Here is a 27,480-nt window from a genome sequence, read left to right on the forward strand (position 1 = left end):
AGCGTACATTTGACAACTGATCCTGTGCAGATTATATCACTAGGAGCACCGAGAAGATGGAGGGTAGCTAAGGCTAGATCTATGGGGGGGCCCCCCAGAGACGATAGTGAATGATCGTGCATCAAGTCACAGCCATAGTTGTTTGTGATTTTGGCTAGGGTTGTTTGTGCTGAGAGAAGGGTAGAACCCAAACTCCTGATAGCGGGCGTGTTACTGGATTGAATGAACTGAAATAATTGTCGTCGAGCTCTGCAGAGTTACTGAACATTTAAAAAATAATTTGAGGTATTTCTAGCACTACTTCGCTTGCAGTTTACAATACAGTTCAAACTGATACATTTTCTGTTGCCATCCATGTTACCTATTATTAAAAAAATATTTTTCTCCTAGCCTGTATCATACATATTATAATGGGCAAGCTTTTATCTTTATCATAGATGCATGCCATGGAATTTCAGGATGTAACAGATGAAGTTTAAATTCATGTTCCCATTAATTTGCATACATCTCAAGTCTGAAAATGAAGTGGTTGTTTCAGTAGGAATCTTGGTTGCTGTTTTTGCCATGAAAATGCATTTGTTTCAGAATGTACAGAAATAATGCCATTACATAAATTTGTATGTAGTCTATGGAAAGGTAGTAGAATACCTTACTATAAATGTCAAAATTTTAGCTGAAAATCCTGTAACTGGGCTGCCCAAGCATTTGTCATCTTGGACTGCATAGATGTGTTCCACAGAATCTCAGTATCTACATATAAAGTTTAAATCCATGCATGCATTAATCTGCATATATTTCAAGTTGCTGGTACTGCCAAATCTTGGTATTAGGATTTATCCACTAAAAACAACCCCTTCAAACCTCCAGCCCCACAAAATTGAAATGGGACAAACTTTTAAATAAGAAAAATAAATGCAAAACGGACTGAGTTGCCTGAGCTTTCCGGGCCTGGGACAACTTATGGGCCTATGGCTACAGGTTGCATACCTATGCCATTCGGATTATATCACTTTCTACCGATAGTGTGTTGCTTGGATAGGGCAAATATGATCCACTCAATAGGAAGTTAAATAAATTTTCCCCCAGTTTTAATTTGATCAAAATATAGACAAACTCTTATGCATTAGTTTCTTAAATAATCCTACCATATGATGTAAGCCATAAATAACGTTTCTAATGCCTGCACGAAAAGGAAATGATAACCTACATTATATTACATCACCACATTGAATAGCCTTCTCTTGTTGCTGGACTAAATTCGTCTGAGTCATGTTGAACTTAAGCACAGAATAATAGCAAATTGTATTGTTTAATCCATAAAGAGTTGCTTTATAAATCCGAGTGATAATCATGTCTGAGCACTACATTGGGACAGATGATCGGCATATTAGCCATTGAAAGCCCTATAAAAACTGGTTGTGCTTAAGGGAAAGCAGAAGGAGGGGTAGCTTGTGCCATCTGGTACTGGTAGATAAACCAGCTCTCTGGGGTATCTGACACTATATATGGTCATTTCCAAAATATAGGGCATTTAGAATTATGAGGATGTAGCGGGGAGAGAATGAATACTGTGAGATCTGAATTGCATTGTAATGTATAATGCCATCTCATTAATCACTTCAGCTTGTCTGCAACAGCAGATCGCACAACAAAAGACTTGGTGTTTATTGACTGAATATTATAACTACCTCTTGTGTACATGCTGATGCCAGACAGAATTCCAGTAATTATTGCATTTATGCGGTGCTGCTGATTTTTCTATAATTATTTTAGACCTTTTAACGGAGACTAAATGTTGCTACTTTGGAGTACTTTTCTAATTATGTAACAGTTTATCAGATCTGTAAGTGTTCTGTATGATAAACAAAAATTCTGACATTTTGTAAGAAAGGGGTTAATTTGACACTCAAAAGGTTAGTTTTGATTAAAAGTTGCGTGAGAGTGAAGCTATTTACTATAGGCAAATTCCAGGTGTAATGACTGTGTTCTTTATTCAAAGTAATGCAGTTTACAAAGTACCTGCCTGGCATATGTTACAGGTATGGCAGTGTCGTTATTGAATAGGTAATCCAGAATCCTGGACGAATAATCCAGAGAATTACCATGGCAGTTTCATAATTTATATTCCTATTTTTGAAAAAGATCTGGAACTAAAAAGATTGTATAAGTAAAAGTGACCGTGCAGTTGTTGGATTGTCATAAAAACCCAACTAGTTGACTAATGTCCTTTTAGGAAAGGAAACCTGTCATCACTACCTGGTCTGGCCTATATGTGACTCCAGTCCCATGTCAATGTGGTTGACCCTTATCTGCCCTTTGAAGTGTCCCAGCAAGCCACTTAGTTTTATGCAACTGCTATCGGGATCACGAAGAAGGCCCACCACCAACTTGGAGGAGCTAGGGATGGGCAATAAATGCCAGCCTTATCAACGATGCCCACTCCCCAAGAATAATTGAAAAGAAATCTACCCTTGTCGGTTTTGTGCATCTCTACTAGGTGGTTTATGTTGTGTTCCTAACACAGATGAGACTGCACACAGGGAGGTTAAAGTAACAGTGACCTCAGTCTTTATTAAGACACGCCAGAGTGAGTAACAGGCCTTGGGGGCCGGCTTATATACAGTGCTCCCAAGGGATGCTGGGATCCCTTGGGATGTCAGGGAATGTGCTCCCTGGTGGGCAGAACATGGGAGTGCATGCTTTACAGATACACAACATCACTCTTCCGCCCCCCCCCCCACCTCCCAAAGTCAAAGTGAAAACTATTTACAAGGTGAGGCGGTCAGGAGCCTTTCTTTCCCTGGTGGACCACCTCAGTACAAATGTCTGTTCTGGTATGTTGGCTGTGCCCTCGCTGGGCTGGCGTGTTGTTGGCCTTGCAGGGCTGCTGGGTGAGCCTGGCCTTGCTGGGCTGTTGGGCGTGATGGGTTCAATTTCCTGGTCCGAGGTGGTGTCGTTGACCCTTTGGGTGTGTGCTGTGGGCTCTCAAAAGGTGGTGTCTGCTGTGGGTTGTTCAGGGCAGTCTGTGAACCGCAACCTCGTTTGGCCCAGGTGCTTTCTGCAAATTTGTCCATTGTCTAGTTTGACTACAAATACCCTACTCCCTTCTTTAGCTATCACCGCACCTGTGATCCACTTGGGACCGTGTCCATAGTTTAGCACGTGCACAGGGTCATTTAGATCAATTTCCCGTGACACAGTGGCGCGACCATCGTTTACATTTTGTTGCTGCCGCCTGCTATCTACCTGATCATGCAGATTGGGGTGAACCAGCGAGAATCTGGTTTTAAGTGTCCTTTTCATGAGTAGTTGAGCCGGGAGCATTTTGTGAGTGAATGGGGTCTTGTGCGGTAGCTGAGCAGTACTCGAGACAGGCGGGTTTGCAGTGAGCCTTGTGTGACTCGTTTGAGGCTCTGTTTGATTGTTTGTACTGCCCACTCTGCCTGCCCATTGGAGGCTGGTTTAAACAGGGCCGAGGTGACATATTTGATCCCATTGCGGGTCATGAATTCTTTAAATTCGGCACTGGTGAAACATGGCCCGTTGTCACTGACCAGTATGTCAGGCAGGCCGTGGGTGGCAAACATTGCCCTCAGGCTTTCAGTGGTGGCGGTGCTTTCTGACATTATTTCACATTCAATCCATTTTGAAAAAGCATCCACCACCACCAGGAACATTTTACCGAGAAACGGGCCCGCATAGTTGACATGGATCCTCGACTATGGTCTGGAGGGCCAGGACCACAAACTTAGTGGTGCCTCTCTGGGCATGTTGCTCAACTGAGCACACACGCTGCATTGCCGTACACAGGACTCTAAGTCAGAGTCGATATGGGCCACCACATGTGGGATCTGGCTATCGCTTTCATCATTACTATACCTGGGTGTGTGCTGTGGACATCCGAGATGAACGTCTCCCTGCCCTTTTTTGGTAGCACTACGCGGTTACCCCACAACAGGCAGTCTGCCTGAATGGACAGCTCATCCTTTCGCCGCTGGAACGACTTGATTGGCTCTTGCATTTCAACGGGGATGTTGGCCCAGCTCCCATGCAATACACAGTTTTTTATTAGGGACAGCAGAGGATCTTGGCTGGTCCAAGTCCTAATCTGGCGGGCCATGACAGGTGATTTATCCTTTTCAAACGCTTCCATGACCATCAACAAGTCTGCGGGCTGCGCCACCATCAACAAGTTTGCAGGCTGCGCCATTTCCACCCCCGTGGTGGGCAATGGCAGCCGACTGAGAGCATCTGCACTGTTCTCGGTGCCTGGCCTGTGGCGGATGGTATAGTTATACGCTGATGGCGCGAGTGCCCACCTTTGTGTGCGGCTGTGGCATTAGTATTTATCCCCTTGTTTTCAGCGAACAGGGATGTGAGGGGCTTGTGATCGGTTTCCAGCTCAAATTTGAGGCCAAACAGGTACTGATGTATTTTCTTTACCCCGAACACACACACGCTAATGCCTCTTTCTCAATCATGCTGTAGGCCCTCTCGGCCTTAGACAAACTCCTGGAAGCATAGGCGACAGGTTGCAACTTCCCCGCAATGTTAGCTTGTTGTAATACACACCCGACTCCGTACGACGACGCATCACATGCTAGCACAAGTCTTTTACACGGGTTATACAATACAAGCAGCTTGTTGGAGCATAAAATGTTTCTGACTCTCTCAAAAGCAATTACTTGGTTTTTCCCCATACCCAGTTCTCAACTTTACGCAATAACACATATAGGGGCTCTAAGAGGGTGCTTAACCCTGGTAGGAAGTTACCAAAATAGTTGAGGGGTCCCAGGAATGACCGCAGCTCCGTGATGTTCTGTGGCCTGGGCGCATTCCTGATAGCCTCTGTCTCGGCGTCTGTGAGCCAAATCCTGTCTACCACGATCTTTCTCCCCAAAAACTCCACTTCTGTTGCCATGAAGTCGCATTTCGACCTCTTCAGCCGCAGCCCTGCAAGATCAAGTCGCTGGAGGACCTCCTCCAGGTTTTGTAGGTGCTTGACGGTTTCCCGACCCGTGACCAATATGTCGTCCTGAAAAACCACCGTGCGTGGTACCAACTTGAGTAGGCTCTCCCTGTTTCTCTGGAAGATTCCTGCAGCTGACCGAATTCCAAACGGGCATCTGTTGTAGACGTACAGTCCCTTGTGCGTGTTGATGCAGGTGAGGCCCTTCGAAGACTCCTCCAGCTGCTGCGTCATGTAGGCCGAAGTCAGGTCGAGCTTGGTGAATGTCTTGTCTCCTGCCAGTGTCGCAAATAGGTCGTCTGCCTTAGGTAGCGGGTATTGGTCCGGTAGTGAGAAACGATTAATAGTTACTTTATAATCACCGCAAATCCTGACGGTGCCATCACTTTTGAGTACTGGAACAATCGGGCTGACCCACTTGCTGAATTCCACTGGGGCGATGATGCTCTCGCATTGCAGTCTGTCCAGCTCGTTTTCCACTCTCTCCCTCATCATGTGAGGTACCGCTCGCGTCTTGTGGTTAATGGGTCGTGCCTCTGGGACCAAGTGGATCTGCACCTTCGCCCCGGAAAAGTTTCCAATGCCTGGCTCGAAAAGGGAAGGAAATTTGTTAAGAACCTGGGTACATGAGGCCTCATCGACATGTGATAGCGCTCGGATGTCATCCCAGTTCCAGCGGATTTTGCCCAGCCAGCTCCTTCCAAGCAGTGAGGCCATCGCCCGGGACAATCCAGAGTGGCAGTTCATGCACTGTGCCCTCGTAGGTGACCTTGACCATGGCGCTGCCCAGGACAGTGATGAGCTCTTTGGTGTACGTTCTCACTTTCGTGTGGATGGGGCTCAGGGCTGGTCTGAGTGCCTTGTTGCACCAAACATCTTTTTACTCACGATGGTTTGGCTAGCGCCAGTGTTCAGTTCCATGGCTATGGTTAAGCCATTCAATTTTACATTTAGCATTATAGCTGGACATTTCGTCGAAAATGTGCGCACCCCGTGTACTTCAGCATCTGCCTCCTCTGAGGCTCAAAATTGCTTTGACCGATCTTCCTCTGCCATTTGGTGGTTAGCAGATTTTGCAAAGCTTGCAGCTCGTCTGCAAGCTCATTGGAGGTGCCCCATTGTTCCACAGCTCTTGTAAACATACCCTTTGAAGTGGCATGAATAGGCTGAATGGAAGCCTCCACAATGCCAACAAGGTGTGAATTGCCTTGCATTCATCCTTTGGGGGCTCTGAGTCATCTGGGTCACCTGAGGCCTGCTGGCAGTTGCAGACTCATGGGTTCTGCCCTGTACATTTCTGCTCGCAAACACCATTCCATTTAATTTATGAACATTGCGAGCAATTGTGTGCTGAGAGATTTGTTTGGTGTTATCACTGGTGGACATAAACGCCTGTGCTATCGCAATGGCCTTACTGAGGGTCGGTGTGTCCACAGTCAAAAGTTTTCGTCGGATGGTCTTGTGGCCAATGCCCAGTACAAAAAGGTCTCTGAGCATTTGCTCCAGGTAGCCATCAAACTCACATTGTCCTGCAAGTCGCCTTAGCTCGGCGACGCAGCTCGCCACGTCCTGATCTTCAGATCGCTGGCACGTGTAGAACCGATATCTTGCCATCAGATTAAGATGCTCTCCCTCGGATTAAGATGCTCCCGAACCAGTGTACACAGCTCCTCATACGACTTATCTGTGGGTTTCACCAGAGCCAGAAGATTCTTCATGAGGTTGTAGGTCGGTGCCCCGCAGACTGTGAGCAGGACCGCTCTCCCTTTTGCAGCACTTCCTTCTCCGTCCAGCTCGGCTACAAAGTACTGGTCTATCCGTTCGACATAGGCTTCCCAGTCCTTACCCTCCGAGAACTTCTCCAGGATGCCCACAGCTTGCTGCATCTTTGCGTTGGATTCGTATACTCGTCGGCAGTTACTGTGTTCCTAACACAGATGAGACTGCACACAGGGAGGTTAAAGTAACAGTGACCTCAGTCTTTATTAAGACACTCCAGAGTGAGGAACTGGCCTTGGGGGCCGGCTTATCTACAGTGCTCCCAAGGGATGCTGGGATCCCTTGGGACTTCAGGAGATGTGCTCCCTGGTGGTCGAACATGGGAGTGCATGCTTTACAAATACATAACAGTTTATGCAACATTTTAAGAGGCTGGAGTACAAATTGCTTAGCAGTCTTAATTCAAGAAATGATAGGTGGTATAGAGGGGCTTAAAAGGAGCAGAAAACGCAAAAATATATATATATATATTTTCTGCACTGTCATTGTTTCCCAGAAAACAGGGCACACAACCCATTTGTAACTTTTTGAGCAGTCTTTTACATAAATATAAAACTTCTGACAATTCTGTCCTTTTGAAAGTTTTCTATTGGTCTGAAAAAGATTGTGGCTCTGGAATGAACCCACAACTATATTGAGTCTCTTTCAAAAAATTGTGAAGTGAACATTGCACTAAACTTAACTATGACTAAGTATCACCTGTCAAAATGCTTCAACGTATCGCCCTTCAGAGTTAAGCCAGTTAGTGTAGTGTATCAGGGATGGAAAAGTTTAGAGTGGATTTAAGGACACTAGATCTGATCGCATCAAAACATGCAGGCCCTGAGGAAAAATGTATATGGGTTTGCTTACTAATAACATACTGGCGCAGTACTTGCCTTTTACCACATGTATGGATGTAATGTACTGGTGAAAAAATTGAATAATGCAACGTGTTGTATATTGTGTACTGATAGATTGCATTTCAATATCATTTGATCCAATTTCCTCCTTTCTCCTCCCTTAATAAAGTATATTAGCCAATGGAATCTTAAATTTCTATAAATGTACAAGTATCTATGGACTGATCTGGGTGATGAAGCACAATATTATATATTACAAGTATATTACTGAGCTTTTACAGATACTACTGAAAGCTTCAAAATTTCAACATTCTTTACGCTTACAATAAATCTGGAATTCAGATGGCTTGCAAGCAGAGTATTTTTTTTTTGCCTGCGCAAAATCCCAATAGGCTAAATAACCTAGTTAATACCATAATAGGAAATTGCTGGAAATATCAGGGATTTCGTCTATGCTGGAATGAATTAAATAGATTGAAATATTCAGAATGCATTAATCCCAATCATTTCTGAAGAATTTCCTCTGGAGAACATTCTTCATTTTAAACTGAATGCAGATTCCTGTATTTTTAATTACACTTTCTTGGGCATTTTTTAAATATTAAAACTGTAAAAGATTTGCGTGTAAGCCAGTTAATTTATTTTTGGTAGTTTCTTTTAAGAAGACCATTATCGTCATTTTCCATCGTACGTGCCTAAAAGGCCACAAGGGCTGTTAACTTGCAGAAATTTGTATATTATTAAACTGTCGAGCTGCAGTCAATCGTAGCTGATCTGTTTAGGACTGCTATAGGATTCCTGTATAAAATAGATATTTTTACTTTATACTAGAGCAATGATTGATTACAGTGATGATAACAGAAAATGCTGGAAATACTCAGCAGGTCAGGCAGTATCTGTGGTCAGAGAAGCAAAGTTAACGTTTCAGGTCGATGACCTTTCATCAGAACTGGAAAAAGTTAGAGGTGAAACAGGTTTTAAGCAAGTACAGAGGCAGGGAAAGGGGGCGACGGGGGGAAGGCAGGAAAGAACAAAAGGGAAGGTCTGTGATAGGGTGGAAGGTGAGAGAGATTACATTACAAAAGGGATGATGGTGCAAGGCAAAAGATTATTGACTGGTACAGCCCCAAAAGTTGATGCAATACTAAGTTAACTGTTTCATATATGCACCCATTTGCCCACATATATGATTGGTTTTCATTACAAATACATACTGATAGGATAATATGTGATGAGATATCTGTCTCTTAAAGCAGAGAATTGGTCAAAAGCATTAAGTAAAATTGTGCAAAGTTTATTACCCAGGATATGTTTAGGTAAATGTAGTGAAGTGCTATTAAATCAGCAACAACAGCGTGCCTTTAATGTATCAAAACATCCCAAGGTGCCTTATAGGAGTATAATCTGACACAAAATCACACCGAACCAAAGACATTGGGACAGGTGACCAAAAGCTTGGTCAAAGAGGTAGATTTTAAGGAGCATCTTAAAGGAAGAGGGAGAGGCGGAGAGGTTTTGGGAGGGAATTCCAGAGCTTAGAGCCTAGACAACAGAAGGCATAGTTGCCAAAGGTCGGTTGAATAAAGTGAAGGATTGTCAAGCGGCCAGAATTGGAGGAACGTAGACATCGGAGTGTTATAGGGCTGGAAGTGGTTGCAGAGATAGGGAGTGACAAGGCTATTGAGGGATTTGAACACCAGGATGAACATTTTAAAATCGAGGCATTGGTGGACCAGAATCTAATGTAGGTCAGTAGGGATGATGGGTGAACGGGACTTGGTGCAAGTTGGACATCAAGAGTTTTGGATGAGCTTAAATTTGTGGAAGTTGGGAGGCCATCCAGGAGAGCATTGGAACAGTTCAGTGTGGAGGCAACAAAAGCATGGATGAGAGTTTCATGATGTGGAGGCGGATGATATTACAGAGGTGGAAGTAGGCAGTCTTGATGGAGTGGATATGGGGTCAGAAGCCCAGCCCAGGGGTAAATAGGACACAGAGGTTGTGAACAATCTGGTTCAGCCTGAGACAGTGACCAGGGAGGAGGATGGAATAGGTGGCTAGGGAATCGCCATTCCCGGTGTTTAATTGGATAAATTTAATCTCACCCTGAACTGGATGTTGGACAAGTGGTCTAACAACAACTAGGCAGTGAATGGGTCGAGAGAAGTGGTGGTGAGTTAGAGCTGGGTTTCATCAGTATACATGCGGTATCTGATGTTTGTGGATGAGAAATCGGAGGAGCCAAGGATCGATCCCTGGGGGACTCCAAAAGTAACCATGTGGGATGGGAAGAGAAGCCATTTGGCTGACTCGAGAGGTAAGAGTGGAACCAGGCGAGTGCAGTCCCACTTGGGTGGACAACGGAGAAGCATTGATGGAGGATGGTGTAGACAACTGTGTGAAAGGCTACAGACGGGTCAAGAAAGATGAGGATGGATAATGCACCACAGTCACAATCAGATGGAGTATCATTTGTGACTTTTAATGACCCCAGTTTCAGTGCTGTGGCAAGGGTGGAAACCTGATTGAAGAGGTTCAAACATAGTTGTGCCAAAGATGAACACGGATTTGGGAGGCAACAAACGTTCAAGGACTTTGGAAAGAGAAGGGAGGTTGGAGATGGGGTGGTAGTTTGGAAGGACAGAGGGGTCAAGGGTGTTTTTTTTTTGAGGGGAGTTGCTGGTGATAGATTTGAAAAGGAGAGGGACATAAGATTGGCAACCGTTTTCAATATCAGATCGGGTGTTCTGCAGTTAAGTAGGAATAAGGCTGGGAAAGCAGGAGGTAGATCTCATGGACAAAATCATTATATCACATACAGGTGCAGTGTCAAGAATCTAGAGTTCTGGAATCTAGACACTGGGACGATCCGTGGTGGGTTGTCCGGAATCCGGAAAATGTTCTGGAATCCGGATCCCCACCTCGGGCCGCCGCCGCCCTCTCCCCCGCCTCGGGCTGCCCCCCCCCCACCGCTAGGCTGCCCAATCCCCACCCCCCACCTACCTTGGCCCAGGCGTTTCCGGGCTGGGGACGTCGGAAAGACGTTCCAAAGTCCAGAAATACACAAAATCTGGAGCAACCACGAACCTGGGCTCGGGCCGACCCGTGGCAGGGTCGTCTGGAATCCGGAGAATGTTCCGGAATCCGGACATTTATTTCAACTGATTAGAGTTGGGCCGAGGGAGGGGGAAAAACACCAAAACAAATTCCAAAAAACAAAAAATAAAAATTCACAAAACATTCACAAAATCCTTACCTCGGCACAGGCGATTCCGGATTCGGGACATCCGAAATCCAGAAATACCCGGAATCCATAACGGCCTCGGTCCTGAGATTCCCGGATTTCGGACGCTCCACCTATACACCTCGGTGCGACAGTTATTGTGTCCAATACCACAAAATGAATTCTGCCTTTACAAACCAAACTATAACTTGGACTAAACTGCAGCCAATGATGTTGTAAATCTTACTCCATTAAAAGTGAACGCTTGTTTCTTGTAACCAGATTGGAGGTCTATTTTAGAGACTTGGGGAAGTTAACAAAATTAGCACCATATACTCAATGCACTTTGTCTATATTGTATCATCAATTTGGATACCTAAAAGAAGGTTGTATAATGGAAAAATGGGGCACAAGCTATATTCAGCATAGAGTTTATCACGTAGAACCTCCCCAAACTCAATCTGAGTCAGCCAGAATAAAAGTTACAAAAATCTATCCTGGCTAGTCATGTGATATGGCCCAAAATTTGCTGCCAAAATAGCAGTAAGTTTAATGCACTTGTCATTATTGATGTGTAAATCATCCAGCTATTTGTGGTGAAGAGACATCCCATGAATTGCGAATCACCACAAGTTGCTGGAAGATTTGCACCACTCTGTCGTTAACCTCACGAAAACGGCAGCTCGCTGTCAACCTCCCCGCGAGCTTCATGTAGTTGCGCATGAATTGACCATTAAACTTGCCGTAGAAAGTTACAGCTGTAAGTAATTATCTTTGGAATGAGGAGATTTGTGGTCCTGCCATGCCAATCAACCTCTCCAGCCCTGAAAGGGAGCAATTTAAACCATGCAGTCTCATTCCTACAGGTAGTAAATTATTGTGTGAGATTTGTAAAATCAAAAATGTTAAATATTTAATTTTTGTCTTTCTTTTCCTTCTCGCTCTCGCTCTCTCTCAACCCAATCTTTCTTTCCCTCTCATTTTTATTTTTTGTACCTGATTTGACTAATTCATCCTCCTCCTCCATCATTCCCCTGGTTTCTTTCTCACTCCTTAAATCTCATTGATTAAGGAGATAGACTGTTGGTCCTATTGCTCACTAAGATCTCAGACACGCCGTTGCTATCAGCTCGCACTTCCAGCAACTTGCATTGCAAAAATATTTTGAGCTGAAGGGTGAGGAGAAAAAGTCTAACTAACGAGATGCCTCGCTCCCTCAAAATCTGGACTATTAAATATCTCCATGTGATACCAGTTAGTTAAGTCATAAGTGGAGATGTTTTATGTCATATGACTGGTCAGGGTATATTATTGTATATATCCAACTGGAAAATTTATGTGTCATTTTATAGTCCAGGAGGGTCAGATGAAGTAACTAAAATGGGTTACAAGTGGAATTGTCACACCACTGTAGGGTGGTAAAGAGGGTTCCTCTACTTGGGTGGAGCTTTATTCTGCATCTAATCTGGCATGTGGATGCTAAATGCTGACTCAGGAGTGTAAAAAAAAAAAAAAATCTATTCCCAAGACTGCCAGTGCTGAACTTGAACACTAAATTCAGCAAAATAAATATACTGGAAAACCCTACCCAAATCTACCAGATCAGCTATTTTTTCCTCCACTGCACATCATGAATATTCCTGGAGGACAATTGCATGTTTGATTCAGATTGGCACAATACATGTTATTTAGCATGTGGAGTTTTGAAAAAAAAATGCCTGACCCATAAGTGCAGCCTATTTATTCTTATAAAGACTTGCATTGTATTTTCAGTGCTTTATTGATGCAAATTTGCTTCAACAACATATGTACTATTCTTCTGAAATTTTGTTTTAAATGTCCACTCATTTATGTGCCAATTAGTGGCGTAAACATTCCTGACTGACATTTGTAGCTGGCTTAGCGATAGGATCAAACTGCTTTTGAATGCATTTGTGCGAAGATCTTGTCTCGAAGGTGACTTGAGTAACTGTCAATGTCTCAAACTATCTGTATCTAAACCAATCTAAAGGCAGTCATTCAGTAGAAAATGTATTTATGTAGTGTTGTCAGGAAATAGTACTGTTCCAATAGTAGGAGATAAAACACGATCGCAATTATATTTGTTTTATCTTGTAATTATTCTGCGTTTGACATGATCAGCAAGCTTGATTTAGTTAGGGAGTTATCACAAATGCACAGATGGTAGATTGCAGTGAATCTCAAGGGCAGGTGTTGTGAATGCAATGATTTGTAATGCACCTTGCATCCACTTAATTTATATTGTAAGTCTCAGATGCTAGTGGTTCCACAGCTGCACAGCCATTAAGGAGAACAAAGGTTTTCATTTCACTTGTCTCTTCAAAGTTCATCTGACTGGTTTCTAATTCTAAAAAAAAAATGTGTTGGTTGTGGCAGAAGCAATTTTTCCAGTTATAGGAAAATTACACATGAAACTTTTCTTCAGATTGATACCCTCACAGTTTCCCATTGCTTTTCAGTCATCATAAAGCTGGGCAGGTATAAACATTGCTGTCATTAGATTCTGTAACGATAGTGCTTCTGGATCATGATCTGTCCTTCCTTCATTTTATGAATTTTCCATTCAGTTGTGGTTGGTTGAGATGGTTAATCTAGAGCACCCCATCCCCATTTCATTGTAGACAACGTTTTTTAGTGGAACCTCCATTATCATAATGGCTCCTCTCTTCACCCGGCAAATAGCAGAAGTTGATGGATAATTAAGATTACCCAAATTTTGGTCTGGCGCTATAGTACAGCAACACCTGTGTGAAGTTGATTTATGTTGGACAGAAGTCAATTGTGATTAGTGGCTGTGCAAAGAATTAGCATCTCGTACAAGACTTTGTCTTGTGAAAGTTCTGCAGGATAATGGAAAAGTTAATAATTGGGGTGTGGATAATGTAATCAAATCTATTGAGCTGTATTTATTGTATATTTCAGGGGAAATGATCATGCATTGAACAAATATGCAGGCACGATCTCCATGTTAGTCACAGTAGCCTAGTCTGGGAAAACTAATTTGATGAAGTTTGCTTCATGCATACATTTGTTTTTGAAATAATGCTGGTAAAGAAACCCAGAATGCATAAAGAATATCAACAACGTTATTTATAAGGCAAAGTGATGTCTATTGATGTCCCTTCTCTGGCTGTAGCACAGGAGGAGAGTACGTAGCTATGTCTGCAGGCGAGTAATTGTCTAAACACAGTTAAATTGACTGTATCTGGGTGTAGCCCTTTCCTGAAGGGCATGGTATGTAACTAATTTTTCCTTCAAAAACACAGTAATATATTTTTACAGTCTCCCGTGTGAAAAAGCTCAGCTCTAAACCAATCAGTATTGTCTTAGAGTTTAGCTTTACACTTACCAAGTTTAAAATGTCAGGTTCTAACAGGAAATAGTTATTACTGTCACTGGGCACTGAGAGTTTAACTGTGGGGAGAAGAGTCAAAAGAGTAATCTTTATAAGAGTGTATTTGTTTCCCAACCGAGTAGTAGATATGTGGAAAAGTAGCTAATTCTATGCTGATCTAATTTATTTGAAAAGGAGCTAGATGCACATCGGATTTAGGGATTGTGATTATAATCAGTATTAACCTGCCGATCAAATGGCATGTTGGAACAGTTTATTGCAGTTCTGCTGGGATAATGAGAATGTCCTGTACAATCATTCAAGCTTATCCAATGTAGACTTTATTTGATGTTCTTTGGGAAGATAGGGCCCAGTTTTCCCCAACCCCTTTTTTTCGGCGCACTTACCTTAAGTGCGCTGACTTTGCGTGCTGGAAACGGCGCCGAAAAAAAGGGCCCCATCCTGCCCGCTCTGCCAACTCTCAGGTATCCCAGCATGGCGTGGCTAGTGAAGTGGGGGGCAGAGCAATAGGCCAGTGCAGAAAGCATTGCCAGCAGCTGCGCGCATGCACAGTGAAGTTCTGCGCGCAGGACCCGATGCTCGCAGTCCCTATCCCCGACCGAAGGAATGCCCCGACCTTCCCCGCACCCTATTCCCAGCCGAGTGGCCTCCTGCACCGGCCGGCCGGCCCGCTGACTTCCCGAGCCGACGTAGGACTTCAGTTTTATTATGTATTGATGGTTGTGCTTGAGAGTTTTGGGGGGGGGGGAAGAAAGAGTGTTTTGATGGGGTGGGGAGGGACTTTTTAAAAAAAAAACTTGATTCTGGCATAAAGGTAGGACTTCTATTTTTTATTTGTTATTGATTGATTGCTTATTACTTTTTGGCCTTTGTAAGTCTTGGTGCAGGTCCTCAACTTCCTTGTATTTTTTATGTTATTGAATGCTTATTTTTGTGCTTTTAGTGCTTTGTAAGTCTTGGTGCTTTAAATGTACTAACCTGCGCCGAATTCTTAACTGGACGAAATATTTTTCAGAGCTGGCCACATACGCTGACCTAAATGGATTTGGAATAAGTTTTAGCTGGCCAAAGTGGCATAAATGGCCAAAACTGGCGTAAGTGTCTGGGAAAGCCCCCTTTTCGGGGGAAAAAAAAGCTGAACTAAAAAAATCGTACCTAACTGACTTACTCTGGAGCAAATGTTTTGGGGAAAATGCCATTTTTTAACTTACGCCAGAAAAAACAACTTACGCCAGAAAAAACAACTTACTCCAAAAAAAATTGGGCCCCTAGTTTTTATTTTGGAGGTTTTACATGTGCTTAATTACCACCCTGAGGGTCTTAAATAAGGGAGACCATTGGGAGTGCAAATTGTACACTGATTATTGGAAAGAGCAGACTCCATATTGGGCTAGATTTTCGTTTTTTGGCGAAAACAGTAGTTTTACGTCAAAATTACTGTTTTCGCTGCGCTACCGTTTTTAGGCCTAACTTTTGGCCTTTACGTCTGCATCGTGGTAAAGTTGGCATTGCACGAGGATTCGCGGTGCAAACCGCAAGTTTCGGCAACTTTAATCCAGGCCCGGTAGCGTTGCGAGAGAGGCCTTGGAAGAGGGGGAAAAAAACATTCACAAAACATTCAACAAACCCTTACCTACTAAATCACTGAAAAATAATTTAAAAAAATAAAAACTTTAACTTTTTGCAGGTCTTCATACTTACCACTGCTGGCAGGGCTGCACCGACAGGTTATTCTGGGCATGGCGTACGGGTCGGGAGAGTGCCGAAAGTGCGACGCAAACACAATCTACGTCGGCGCACCTCTCCTCGGTGGTACATGGAAGCGCCACCACAAAGAGGTGCCAGAGGATCCCGCCGACCAGATTTTCGCTGCGGAGGTTCAAATCGTGGCGAAAACCCGGTCACAAATCCAGCCTAATAGGTCTAATGGCCTTTTCTTGTATATTTTCTTGTATTAAGTGGGACCCCTTTTTCTCTGGTTTAGGAATTCATCGAACTGCAATGGCTGTTTTCGCAAGTATGTTTACTGTAATGATAATACTGTCCAAAATTAGAATAAATAGCAAAGCCAGCATTTACTCCAGCTAGCGATGGTTCATGTGTTTCGGCTGGTAATGTATCTTCAGGATTATAGGTTATATTCATTGTACCACTTTCTGAACATTAATTCTGTCATTTCTTTTTGTAATTTGATACATTTATGAGCATTCTGTTCTATTCTATTGGAAAGAAGGTTTTACTGCCAAAAGCAGGCACACTTTGGAAATCAAGCGGAGTACAAGAAAGGTTTCATTTAACTTGAAGGGTCATCAACCTGAAACGTTAACTCTGTTTCTCTGTGCAGATGCTGCCTGACCCGCTGAGATTTCCAGCATTTTCTGTTTTTATTTCATTTAACTTTATTAGCTAATGTTGCACATAAAATACATATTTTTTTTTAAAAGTAAGATTACATTGAGAGGATATAGCTTGAGCACTATAAAGCTTTAAATTAATAAATCTTATTTTGTAGAATTAGGTAGGTTTTAACAATTCATAAGGAGGGATGTTGTTTGTTTTTTTAAAAACTGATGGTTACCCTTTCAGTCCTATCTACTGTCGGGTATCATTCTTCAACTGGAAGAGCAGCATGGTTTGGGCAGTGGGGTGTCTCTGGATGGCTGCTGTGTGCATTCTGTTTCTGAAAAGTGATCTATGCAGTGACCTGGATAGCAGACAGTAAAAGTCATCCTTTGAGGAGAATGATTGGAATTCAAACTTAAGCCTTCTGCAATGGAGCTCCGCTCTGCTCCATTCTTTGCTGATGAAAATAACTGTTATAAAGGATTTTTATCTAACTGAGAGCTGGCTGGGCTTCTTCACCTGGCTTGTTGCATAGCCATTGGTTTTGTAAAAATAATCCAGTGAAGTGTCTTTACGGTAGTAAGTATTCAATTAAGGAATAAATTCTTCATTACCCTTTGAAGGTAAACCTATGGGCAGGGCAACATTTCCGGGGATATGCCTGTTTCTGCACCCCCCCACTCCCGTATGATCAATAACAACAGGTTGTAGTTGCATAACACCTTTAAGCTAAAAAATGCACCAAGGCGCTGCACAATGGAAATAAACAGAGAAACAAATGCCAAACTATAGAGGGACAGCCTATGAAAGGCTCCTAGAGCCTGCTTAAAGTATGGGAGTTTAGAATGCTTGTTAAAAAAAGGGGACAGAAGTTAAGAGGCGCAGGAGTTTGAGGAGATTTCCGAGAGTGGGGTGGATCTGATTCAAGGCTCTGATGGGATGGAGGGGAAGGGTTGGGGGAGGGGTCAGACACAAAAGGCCAGAGAGGATCAAAGGATGTGGGCCATAATCCAAAGAACAGGAGTTAAAATACCACCACAGCAGTTTGAGACTTTGAATTAAATTTTTAAAAGCTGGTAATATAAAGCTGTTATCAGTAAACAGTGACCATGAAGCTGTCATTGTTGTAACTACCCAACTGGTTCACAGATGTCTTTTAGGGAAGATAACTTGCCCTTCTTACTTGGTCTGGCCTATATGTGATTCCAGTCCCACACCAATGCGGTTGCTAGCCAGTCACTCCGTTATATCGTTGACTAGGGAGGGGCAATAAATGCCAACAACACCCACATCCTGAAAATGAAAAGAAAATATGCTGGGGAGCTGAAAGCTGCTGGAGGATGAGACCGGTGGGTAAGTGGGCTGCAGTGCAGGACAGGCCAAGAGTGTTTGCATTTTGGGCAAGTTGGAGTTTATGAAGGGTGGAGAACAGGAAGCCAAAAAGGAAGGCATTGGAATAATCGGGTCTAGAGGTGACAAGTGCGTAGATGAGCATTTCAGCAATGCAGGGCTGCTGTAGGAGTGCAGGTGGGCAATGTTGCACAGGTGGTCTTAATGGGTAGGATGTGAGCTTTAAAGCTCAGCTTAGAATTAAATAGGACACTAAGGTTTTGGATGGTCTGGCTCAATCTGAGTGAATGACAAGGGAGGTGTCTGAAATTGGCAAAGAAACAGAGTTACATAGAAAATAGGTGCAGGAGTAGGCCATTCGCCCCTTCGAGCCTGCACCGCCATTCAATGAGTTCATGGCTGAACATGCAACTTCAGTACCCCATTCCTGCTTTCTCGCCATACCCCTTGATCCCCCTAGTAGCAAGGACTACATCTAACTCCTTTTTGAATATATTTAGTGAATTGTGAATATATTTAGTGAATTGAAAATATTCAGCAATTGCCGAAACCCGGGATTGAACCAGGGACCTTTAGCTCTTCAGTCTAACGCTCTCCAGTCTAACGCTCTCCCAACTGAGCTATTTTGGCCCTATTGATGATGGGATTCAAAGATCACGGTCAAATTGAATCTTAGTAACCAAGAATAGAACCTAGACGGTATTAACTGAGGTGAATAATTCCCACCTATCTTTAAACATCACTTCGGATTGATGTTATTGTAGATATCAACAAAGCATGATCCAAGCTAGTTAACGTGATTTAAAATTAGCAATTCTAATGTTCTGCCAAAAGCATCACATTAAATTTTGTGCCAAAAGGCAGAGCTTACATCAGGTTGCTTAAAATCAACTTCAATGGATTAACTGTCCAAATTAAAAGATCCATTTAGAACTGAAGTGCCTAGTATGTATAAGATAGTACTTTGACTAGTGATTTTTTTTTTCAGCCTCAAACTTTACTGCTGGAAGTAATGATCATACTCTTCAATTATAGCAGCATACCCACATAGTGTAGCTAGAATTCAATATTCTATTAAGAATAAGGTATTACCATATATACAATTTGTCCAGTACAAACCAATTAAATTCAATGATTTAGTGCTATATGTTTTATAATGCTATATTGCTAGTTTTTGGTTGCGATTTAACTTTAGCTGTTAGTTGCTAAAATTTAATCAATTACAATTTAGCAGTCTGTGCTTGTAGGTTTTCTATCGAAAGAAAATGCAAAAAAACAATGGAAGTGTTCCCCTTCCCAATCGAAGCACTGTACGACAGCAGGTGGTATGGTGGCACAACATGTCGACTGTCTGAAGCACTGCGTTGTGTGTTGGGATATGGGTTGGTACTTGTGATGCTCCATGTGGCATCCTCCTGGTCTCACTGTGCCATCAGCGGAGGTGCTAAGCAGAAATCAGGCACTTTACGTGCATAGGGGAGGTATCATCCTCCTTCTAGTTATTGGTTGCAGCCTAACATATGCCAAAGTCTCAGAGCAATGTGCGTGCCAACCTTTCCTCGCTCTCACCTGCCCAAGGGCTGGCTATAGTGTGTGGTACAAGAACGAAAGAGAGGGGAAGAAAAAAATCTAAACATTTTTTAATAAAACCATTAATTTTGCCTTGCCATGTTGCATTCATGTAGCAATATATATGAACTGTTTGAATAGAATTTAATGCTGTAATTATGGACCTTTGGCATTGCTTTCAAACCATTCAATTTAATGCACAAGATTGATGTGAAAACTGTGGACATAATAAGCTCTGTTATTGTAGCTTTGATGCTATGCAGGTGCAAGATCAGATGGATTTTGACTCCCAATTGCTGCAGATGTTGTCACATACATGCAACAGTGCTGCATTCAAGGAAACATGCACAGGATGCCTTCTGCCTTTTTCTGTGTGAACAGGCACCATGGGGTAATTTACCGAATACATGCTAGTAACTCTCCGTGCCAGTATACACTCAAAATGACCCTCTATAATTTGGTGCTGACCACCTTTACTATTCTGGGGGGGGGGGGGTGGTGGTGGTGGTGGTGGGAGGATGGGTATAAATCTAAGCATATTCATAATTCAGTTATAATCATTAACATATTCTCAGATCAAACTCTGATTGCTGCACACAATCTGAATAAGTAATTGCTTGAAGAACAAATTAAAATTAAAAATTCTGAATTGAAATGAAGTGCATGTATTTAAATAGAAACCTGGCTTAGCCAAAACTGTCTTGTACTCATTGAATATAGAAGTGGGTTATTTTGAGCTTGTTTGAAAGCTCTACTATGACTTCCTACTTTGATCAATTCCATACTGTCTCGTTGCAGAGTCTGTTATATGCTAGATGCTCCAGCATTAGAACAGACCACCTATAATCTATTCCTAGATGAACGGTAAATAATAAGCAGTTGCTTATTTAAATGACATCACCCCAAAAGTGGTTTGAATTTCACATCAGGATTTTTTTTCGTCCACTGAATATTCATAAAATATCCTGTAGACTTTGGGCATATTCCTTGATTTGGTGAATAGGCCCTGGGAATCAGAGTTCTCAATAAAATCAAGCCTATAATTAATTGAATTGCTGTAGTTTTGCAAAAAAAAAATTGTCATTAAATAAAATCTTGCATACAATAAAAAAGTACACAGCAATAGCTCCACTGTTCCACAGCAATTGGAAATTTACAATGGAATAAAAATTATGCGTATTTCATTGCATTCACTTCCCGTACACTTTTGCAACATTCAACACTCGATCTGGGGGCGTGGCCAGTTTTGTGGGCGCGGCTAGCTTCCAGCGCAATGTTTTTTTACACCAGTGCAAAAGATTGCGGAAACTCGATTTGCACTGGATGTAATTTGTGCTTGAAATTCCTTGATCTTTTGCGCTGGTTTGGCCAATTTCAGGCGAATTGTGCTGGAAAAACCAGTGCAACCCAACGGAAACTCTGTCACTCTGAGTATTTCATTCATTTCACGTATTTTATCTTTTGCCTTTTCTAAAAATCTGTGGGCAGATTTCAAAATAGTTTTAAACTTCAGAATTTAAGTTTGACTAAAACATTTGCCAATACCACAAATCTAATGCCTCGAAATCCAATTTAAAGCAATAATGGCAATTGAGAAGAATTTTAAATAAAAAAAAAATGTTGGCAATCAAGCAGACACCAGTTAGATACACTCCTGGTCCAAGCACAGCACTTCAAGCACAGAACTCCAGTCAAGCAAACCATTCTGCTCAGATCAGCAATTTTCCTGATTACGGGTTGAACCTCCCTTATCCAGAACTCCCTTATCCGGAACCACCCCTCGTCGAGAACCATTCTCGGCCACCGGGTGGCACCTGTGCAGATCTCCGACTTGAACAAATTGAAGTCCTTCCTCGCTGCCAACTCCCGCAATCGCTGGCCTGACCCCGCGATCCACCCCCCCCCCCCCCCCCCCCCAATGATCTCTCTGCGGCACTTCCAGCCCCAGGCCTACCAGCCCCAATATCCCCTTACTCAGTACCTGTACCACCCAATTTAACGTGACCACCCCTCGTCCGGAAAAATCCCTTATCTAGAACAGACCAGGTCCCGAGGGTTCCAGATAAGGAAGGTTCAACCTACCTATAATATATTGCTTTGCACACTGATTCTGGTCAATCTGACACCTCTGGAGACAGCACGAGTTTCTTGTTGCAACATAGTTGTCATGAGGCTCATTAAGTGAATGGGGCACAAAATGTTTTAGCAGTGGTGTGATAATCAACTACAGTTATACTTTGAGGGCGGCACCAAGCTACTGAAGATGGGGCTTGACCACATTGCTCAACAGAAGTGAAGCTACTTTATAATCTTTTGGGATTATTGAGCAGTTTCATTGTTCATTAAGTGTATGGGTGAATTCCATCTTCATTAACATGGAAATTGCTCTCTGATAGCGAGAAAGAATAATAAATTAAACTAAAAGGGGAAATGTAAAAGAGAATGCAGCAAATACTTCACGTACCGGATGACACATTCCACCCGGTCAGTGAAGCCAGCTATTGGGAGTTTTTAACCAAAATCCTGGAGACAACAGTGTATTAAATATTTTTGTTTGGTGTTTGCTTTATGTTTAGACTAAATTGCTGAAGGAAAGGCTGATAACTTAGGCAGTGATACAAAGATTGCAAATGGCTTCTTATCATCAGCTTTTAGAAATACTGATCGATGTATAAACATTCTTAGCAAATACATTGTTCGTCAGAACTCGGCTGTATTCATAAGTTGCAATTTACTGAGAGTTTTTTTTCAGTCCTGCAGCTTTAAGAAGTGACTGTGATCTAATGGTTGACATTGCAAGCATTCTAGCAACTGAGCAGTTCTTTTTTAAAATGTGTTTGACTTGCCAACTTCATATGTTTACACATATACGTTTGCACATTGCTCGGATTAAGTTACGTTTTGCATGGAGAACAGCTCATCATGTTGCCGGTAGAAGCAAATGATTTGGCGGTCTGTATGATGCGGAGCTATCTCGCATAATTTACATCAATTTTATCTGTTAGAAAATTTCCTCTTACTGTACTTTCAGTACATTATTTTGGAACTTAGTAAATGGTTTATTTGCAGGTTGACTTTTTTTTTGTCATTTTCTTCTCTTTCCCCTTCCTTGTTTTGCCAAAGTTTCACATTCTCCTGGGCCAAGAAGACAGTGATCAACTGCTTCCAGGTCTCTGTTAGTGCCTGATTGAAAATGTCTACTTGGAGGTGTGCATTTGGCCTAGTCTGCGGTTTTAATCTCCCAAACCAATCCTCTCTCCTTAACATGAGGGCCTGGAGTTTCTGCCCAGATATCAGCTTAATCTGGCGAAATCAACTCAACTAGCGCTCAAGATTGTGGAATTTTAAATGCAAGCGAGTTGTGCCCATTTCTGCTTTACACTGGAGTATCCAAGATCGTTCACGCTAGTTCAAAGGTGCTTCACCCGAAGCAGTCCCCGCCCACAAAACTGGGCATGTCCCCAGGTCAGAATGGCGAGTTTACACTGCACGAGTTTAGGGGGTGGCCATCACATTACGCCCAGATTCACTGGCGCATGGCTGCCGTGGTCACATGAATCCGCCGTTAATCACGTGACATACAGTGACCATCAGCTGAAGCCATTGATTCAGGTCTGTTTTTCTGTAGCAATTCAGTTTAAGTTAGTTTAAATTCAGTCAGTCAATCTGCCCTTGGGACATGAACAGGAGTCAGTTGGAGTCGCGCAGGTGTGTCCTGCCCTCCTGCAGTAATTTGTTAATTGACGACTGCAGTGACCAGCTGTCGATTGTAGCCACAGGCCCTGCAGGGAGCGTCTCGCCTTGTGATCAGACTCGCTCTGAAGGGAATTTTTTTCCATCTTGCCTTTCATACTACCCTATCCAGAGCCTTGAGGTTGGCCCCATTCCAGTCATGAATTGATTGCATTGAGTTACGCTGCTTCATTGCGTGATTCATGGAAGGTTATACATTCAGGTTTATGCTAATGAGTTTGCGTGGCAACTTCAGCATAACTTTACCTCAGCAAAACCAGTGCCGTGTCCAGCACTTTCTCATCGCATCTTCCCAATAGCACCCCTAGCAGAAATTCCAGGTTGAGATGTGATTTTGGGTCCATTAATTGTCAAATACATGAAATCATATTCTGCAGTTTAAGTGTCACAGATTTAACAGTGGGATCTTGCACTGGCGCTCCAGTGTGGTGCCTCACTACACTCCTAGGTCGACACTTGATGAGCCCAGATCACTCTGGTCACTAAAATTTCAGTAATACGTCATCATGGATTTGTGAAATGTTCCTGTTGTGTCCATTTCAATCTTGAAAAATACTCAGCAGAGCAATTACAAATTTTTGCTCTTCCAAGTTTTGAGTTGTGTCCAGAGAATATTTTAAGTTTTTCTAAGTTGTATAACACTAGGCTCTGTAACTAGTTGATTGTAATACGTCTCTGGTGGTGGAGTAATTTCCTGTGATGAATTAAGACTAGAATGCAACCTACTGTAAGCGTACTGGCAACATTAAACAATCAAATAGTTTCTCATTATTACAATGTTTTTCTATTTTTAATAGTGATACTCTAGCTATGATGGAATTCAACTTACTGATGTATTCAGCTTACTGAGTTGAATTAAAACTGACCTGTGAATAGTAAACCTGGGTCTTTTCATTGTTTCTTCTTTGAGATTGAATTTATACTAGAAATTATGCATCTAATCATCCAGTTTAAAGGCATGTTATTTTAGCCCTACAATAGTAGCAGAGCTAGTCTCCAGTCATCTTGGTTAATCCTGGCCACTGCACCAAGACCAAGCTCTGTCAAGCCCTTGTGGTGGCTGGTGTGCAACGGCCACCACACGTTAAAAAAATCCACGCACAGGCATAGAAAACATAGAAACATAGAAAATAGGTGCAGGAGCAGGCCATTCAGCCCTTCTAGCCTGCACCGCCATTCAACGAGTTCATGGCTGAACATGAAACTTCAGTACCCACTTCCTGCTTTCACGCCATACCCCTTGATCCCCCGAGTAGTAAGGACTTCATCTAACTCCCTTTTGAATATATTTAGTGAATTGGCCTCAACTACTTCCTGTGGTAGAGAATTCCACAGGTTCACCACTCTCTGGGTGAAGAAGTTTCTCCTTATCTCGGTCCTAAATGGCTTACCCCTTATCCTTAGACTGTGACCCCTGGTTCTGGATTTCCCCAACATTGGGAACATTCTTCCTGCATCCAACCTGTCCAAACCCGTCAGAATCTTAAACGTTTCTATGAGGTCCCCTCTCACTCTTCTGAACTCCAGTGAATACAAGCCCAGTTGATTCAGTCTTTCTTGATAGGTCAGTCCCACCATCCCGGGAATCAGTCTGGTGAATCTTTGCTGCACTCCCTCAACAGCAAGTATGTCCTTCCTCAAGTTAGGAGACCAAAACTGTACACAATACTCCAAGTGTGGCCTCACCAAGGCCCTGTACAACTGTAGCAACACCTCCCTGCCCCTGTACTCAAATCCCCTCGCTATGAAGGCCAACATGCCATTTGCTTTCTTAACCGCCTGCTGTACCTGCATGCCAACCTTCAATGACTGATGTACCATGACACCCAGGTCTCGTTGCACCTTCCCTTTTCCTAATCTGTCACCATTCAGATAATAGTCTGTCTCTCTGTTTTTACCACCAAAGTGGATAACCTCACATTTATCCACATTATACTTCATCTGCCATGCATTTGCCCACTCACCTAACCTATCCAAGTCACTCTGCAGCCTCATAGCATCCTCCTCGCAGCTCACACTGCCACCCAACTTAGTGTCATCCGCAAATTTGGAGATACTACATTTAATCCCTTCGTCTAAATCATTAATGTATAATGTAAACAGCTGGGGCCCCAGCACAGAACCCTGCGGTACCCCACTAGTCACTGCCTGCCATTCCGAAAAGTACCCATTTACTCCTACTCTTTGCTTCCTGTCTGACAACCAGTTCTCAATCCACGTCAGCACACTACCCCCAATCCCATGTGCTTTAACTTTGCACATTAATCTCCTGTGTGGGACCTTGTCGAAAGCCTTCTGAAAGTCCAAATATACCACATCAACTGGTACTCCTTTGTCCACTTTATTGGAAACATCCTCAAAAAATTCCAGAAGATTTGTCAAGCATGATCTCCCTTTTACAAATCCATGCTGACTTGGACCTATCATGTCACCATTTTCCAAATGCGCTGCTATGACATCCTTAATAATTGATTCCATCATTTTACCCACTACTGAGGTCAGGCTGACCGGTCTATAATTCCCTGCTTTCTCTCTCCCTCCTTTTTTAAAAAGTGGGGTTACATTGGCTACCCTCCACTCGATAGGAACTGATCCAGAGTCAATGGAATGTTGGAAAATGACTGTCAATGCATCCGCTATTTCCAAGGCCACCTCCCTAAGTATTCTGGGATGCAGTCCATCAGGCCCTGGGGATCTATCGGCCTTCAATCCCATCAATTTCCCCAACACAATTTCCCGACTAATAAAGATTTCCCTCAGTTCCTCCTCCTTAATAGACCCTCTGACCACTTTTATATCCGGAAGGTTGTTTGTGTCCTCCTTAGTGAATACTGAACCAAAGTACCTGTTCAATTGGTCTGCCATTTCTTTGTTCCCCGTTATGACTTCCCCTGATTCTGACTGCAGGGGACCTACGTTTGTCTTTACTAACCTCTTTCTCTTTACATACCTATCGAAACTTTTGCAATCCGCCTTAATGTTCCCTGCAAGCTTCTTCTCGTACTCCATTTTCCCTACCCTAATCAAACCCTTTGTCCTCCTCTGCTGAGTTCTAAATTTCTCCCAGTCCCCAGGTTCGCTGCTATTTCTGGCCAATTTGTATGCCACTTCCTTGGCTTTAATACTATCCCTGATTTCCCTAGATAGCCACGGTTGAGCCACCTTCCCTTTTTTATTTTTACGCCAGACAGGAATGTACAATTGTTGTAATTCATCCATGCGTTCTCTAAATGTCTGCCATTGCCCATCCACAGTCAACCCCTTAAGTATCATTAGCCAATCTATCTTAGCCAATTCATGCCTCATACCTTCAAAGTTACCCTTCTTTAAGTTCTGGACCATGGTCTCTGAATTAACTGTTTCATTCTCCATCCTAATGCAGAATTCCACCATATTATGGTCACTCTTCCCCAACGGGCCTCGCACAATGAGATTGCTAATTAATCCTCTCTCATTACACAACACCCAGTCTAAGATGGCCTCCCCCCTAGTTGGTTCCTCGACATATTGGTCTAGAAAACCATCCCTTATGCATTCCAGGAAATCCTCCTCCACCGTATTGCTTCCAGTTTGGCTAGCCCAATCTATGTGCATATTAAAGTTACCCATTATAACTGCTGCACCTTTATTGCATGCACTCCTAATTTCCTGTTTGATGCCCTCCCCAACATCACTACTACTGTTTGGAGGTCTGTACACAACTCCCACTAACGATTTTTGCCCTTTAGTGTTCTGCAGCTCTACCCATATAGATTCCACATCATCCAAGCTAATGTCTTTCCTAACTATTGCATTAATCTCCTCTTTAACCAGCAATGCTACCCCACCTCCTTTTCCTTTTATTCTATCCTTCCTGAATGTTGAATACCCCTGGATGTTGAGTTCCCAGCCCTGATCATCCTGGAGCCATGTCTCCGTAATCCCAATCACATCATATTTGTTAACATCTATTTGCACAATTAATTCATCCACCTTATTGCGGATACTCCTTGCATTAAGACACAAAGCCTTCAGGCTTGTTTTTTTAACACCCTTTGTCCTTTTAGAATTTTGCTGTACAGTGGCCCTTTTTGTTCTTTGCCTTGGGTTTCTCTGCCCTCCACTTTTCCTCATCTCCTTTCTGTCTTTTGCTTTTGCCTCCTTTTTGTCTCCCTCTGTCTCCCTGTATAGGTTCCCATCCCCCTGCAATATTAGTTTAACTCCTCCCCAACAGCACTAGCAAACACTCCCCCTAGGACATTGGTTCCGGACCTGCCCAGGTGCAGACCGTCCGGTT

At 42.9% G+C, this 27,480-nt stretch overlaps 1 protein-coding gene and 1 non-coding gene across 4 annotated transcripts in view; one reads left to right on the top strand and one right to left on the bottom strand.

The window, feature by feature from the left end:
* cttnbp2 (cortactin binding protein 2) overlaps positions 1–27,480 on the top strand; it is a 162,316-nt gene that overhangs the window by 12,250 nt on the left and 122,586 nt on the right. The gene's annotated exons all lie outside the window — the stretch shown is intronic.
* Positions 18,425–18,512, bottom strand: trnas-gga (transfer RNA serine (anticodon GGA)). Its single transcript is given in 2 exon segments — positions 18,425–18,460; positions 18,476–18,512. It is a non-coding gene; the product is annotated as a tRNA-Ser (tRNA).

The sequence above is a fragment of the Pristiophorus japonicus genome, chromosome 15 (assembly GCF_044704955.1).
Source record: "Pristiophorus japonicus isolate sPriJap1 chromosome 15, sPriJap1.hap1, whole genome shotgun sequence".
NCBI classification, from domain to species: domain Eukaryota; kingdom Metazoa; phylum Chordata; class Chondrichthyes; family Pristiophoridae; genus Pristiophorus; species Pristiophorus japonicus.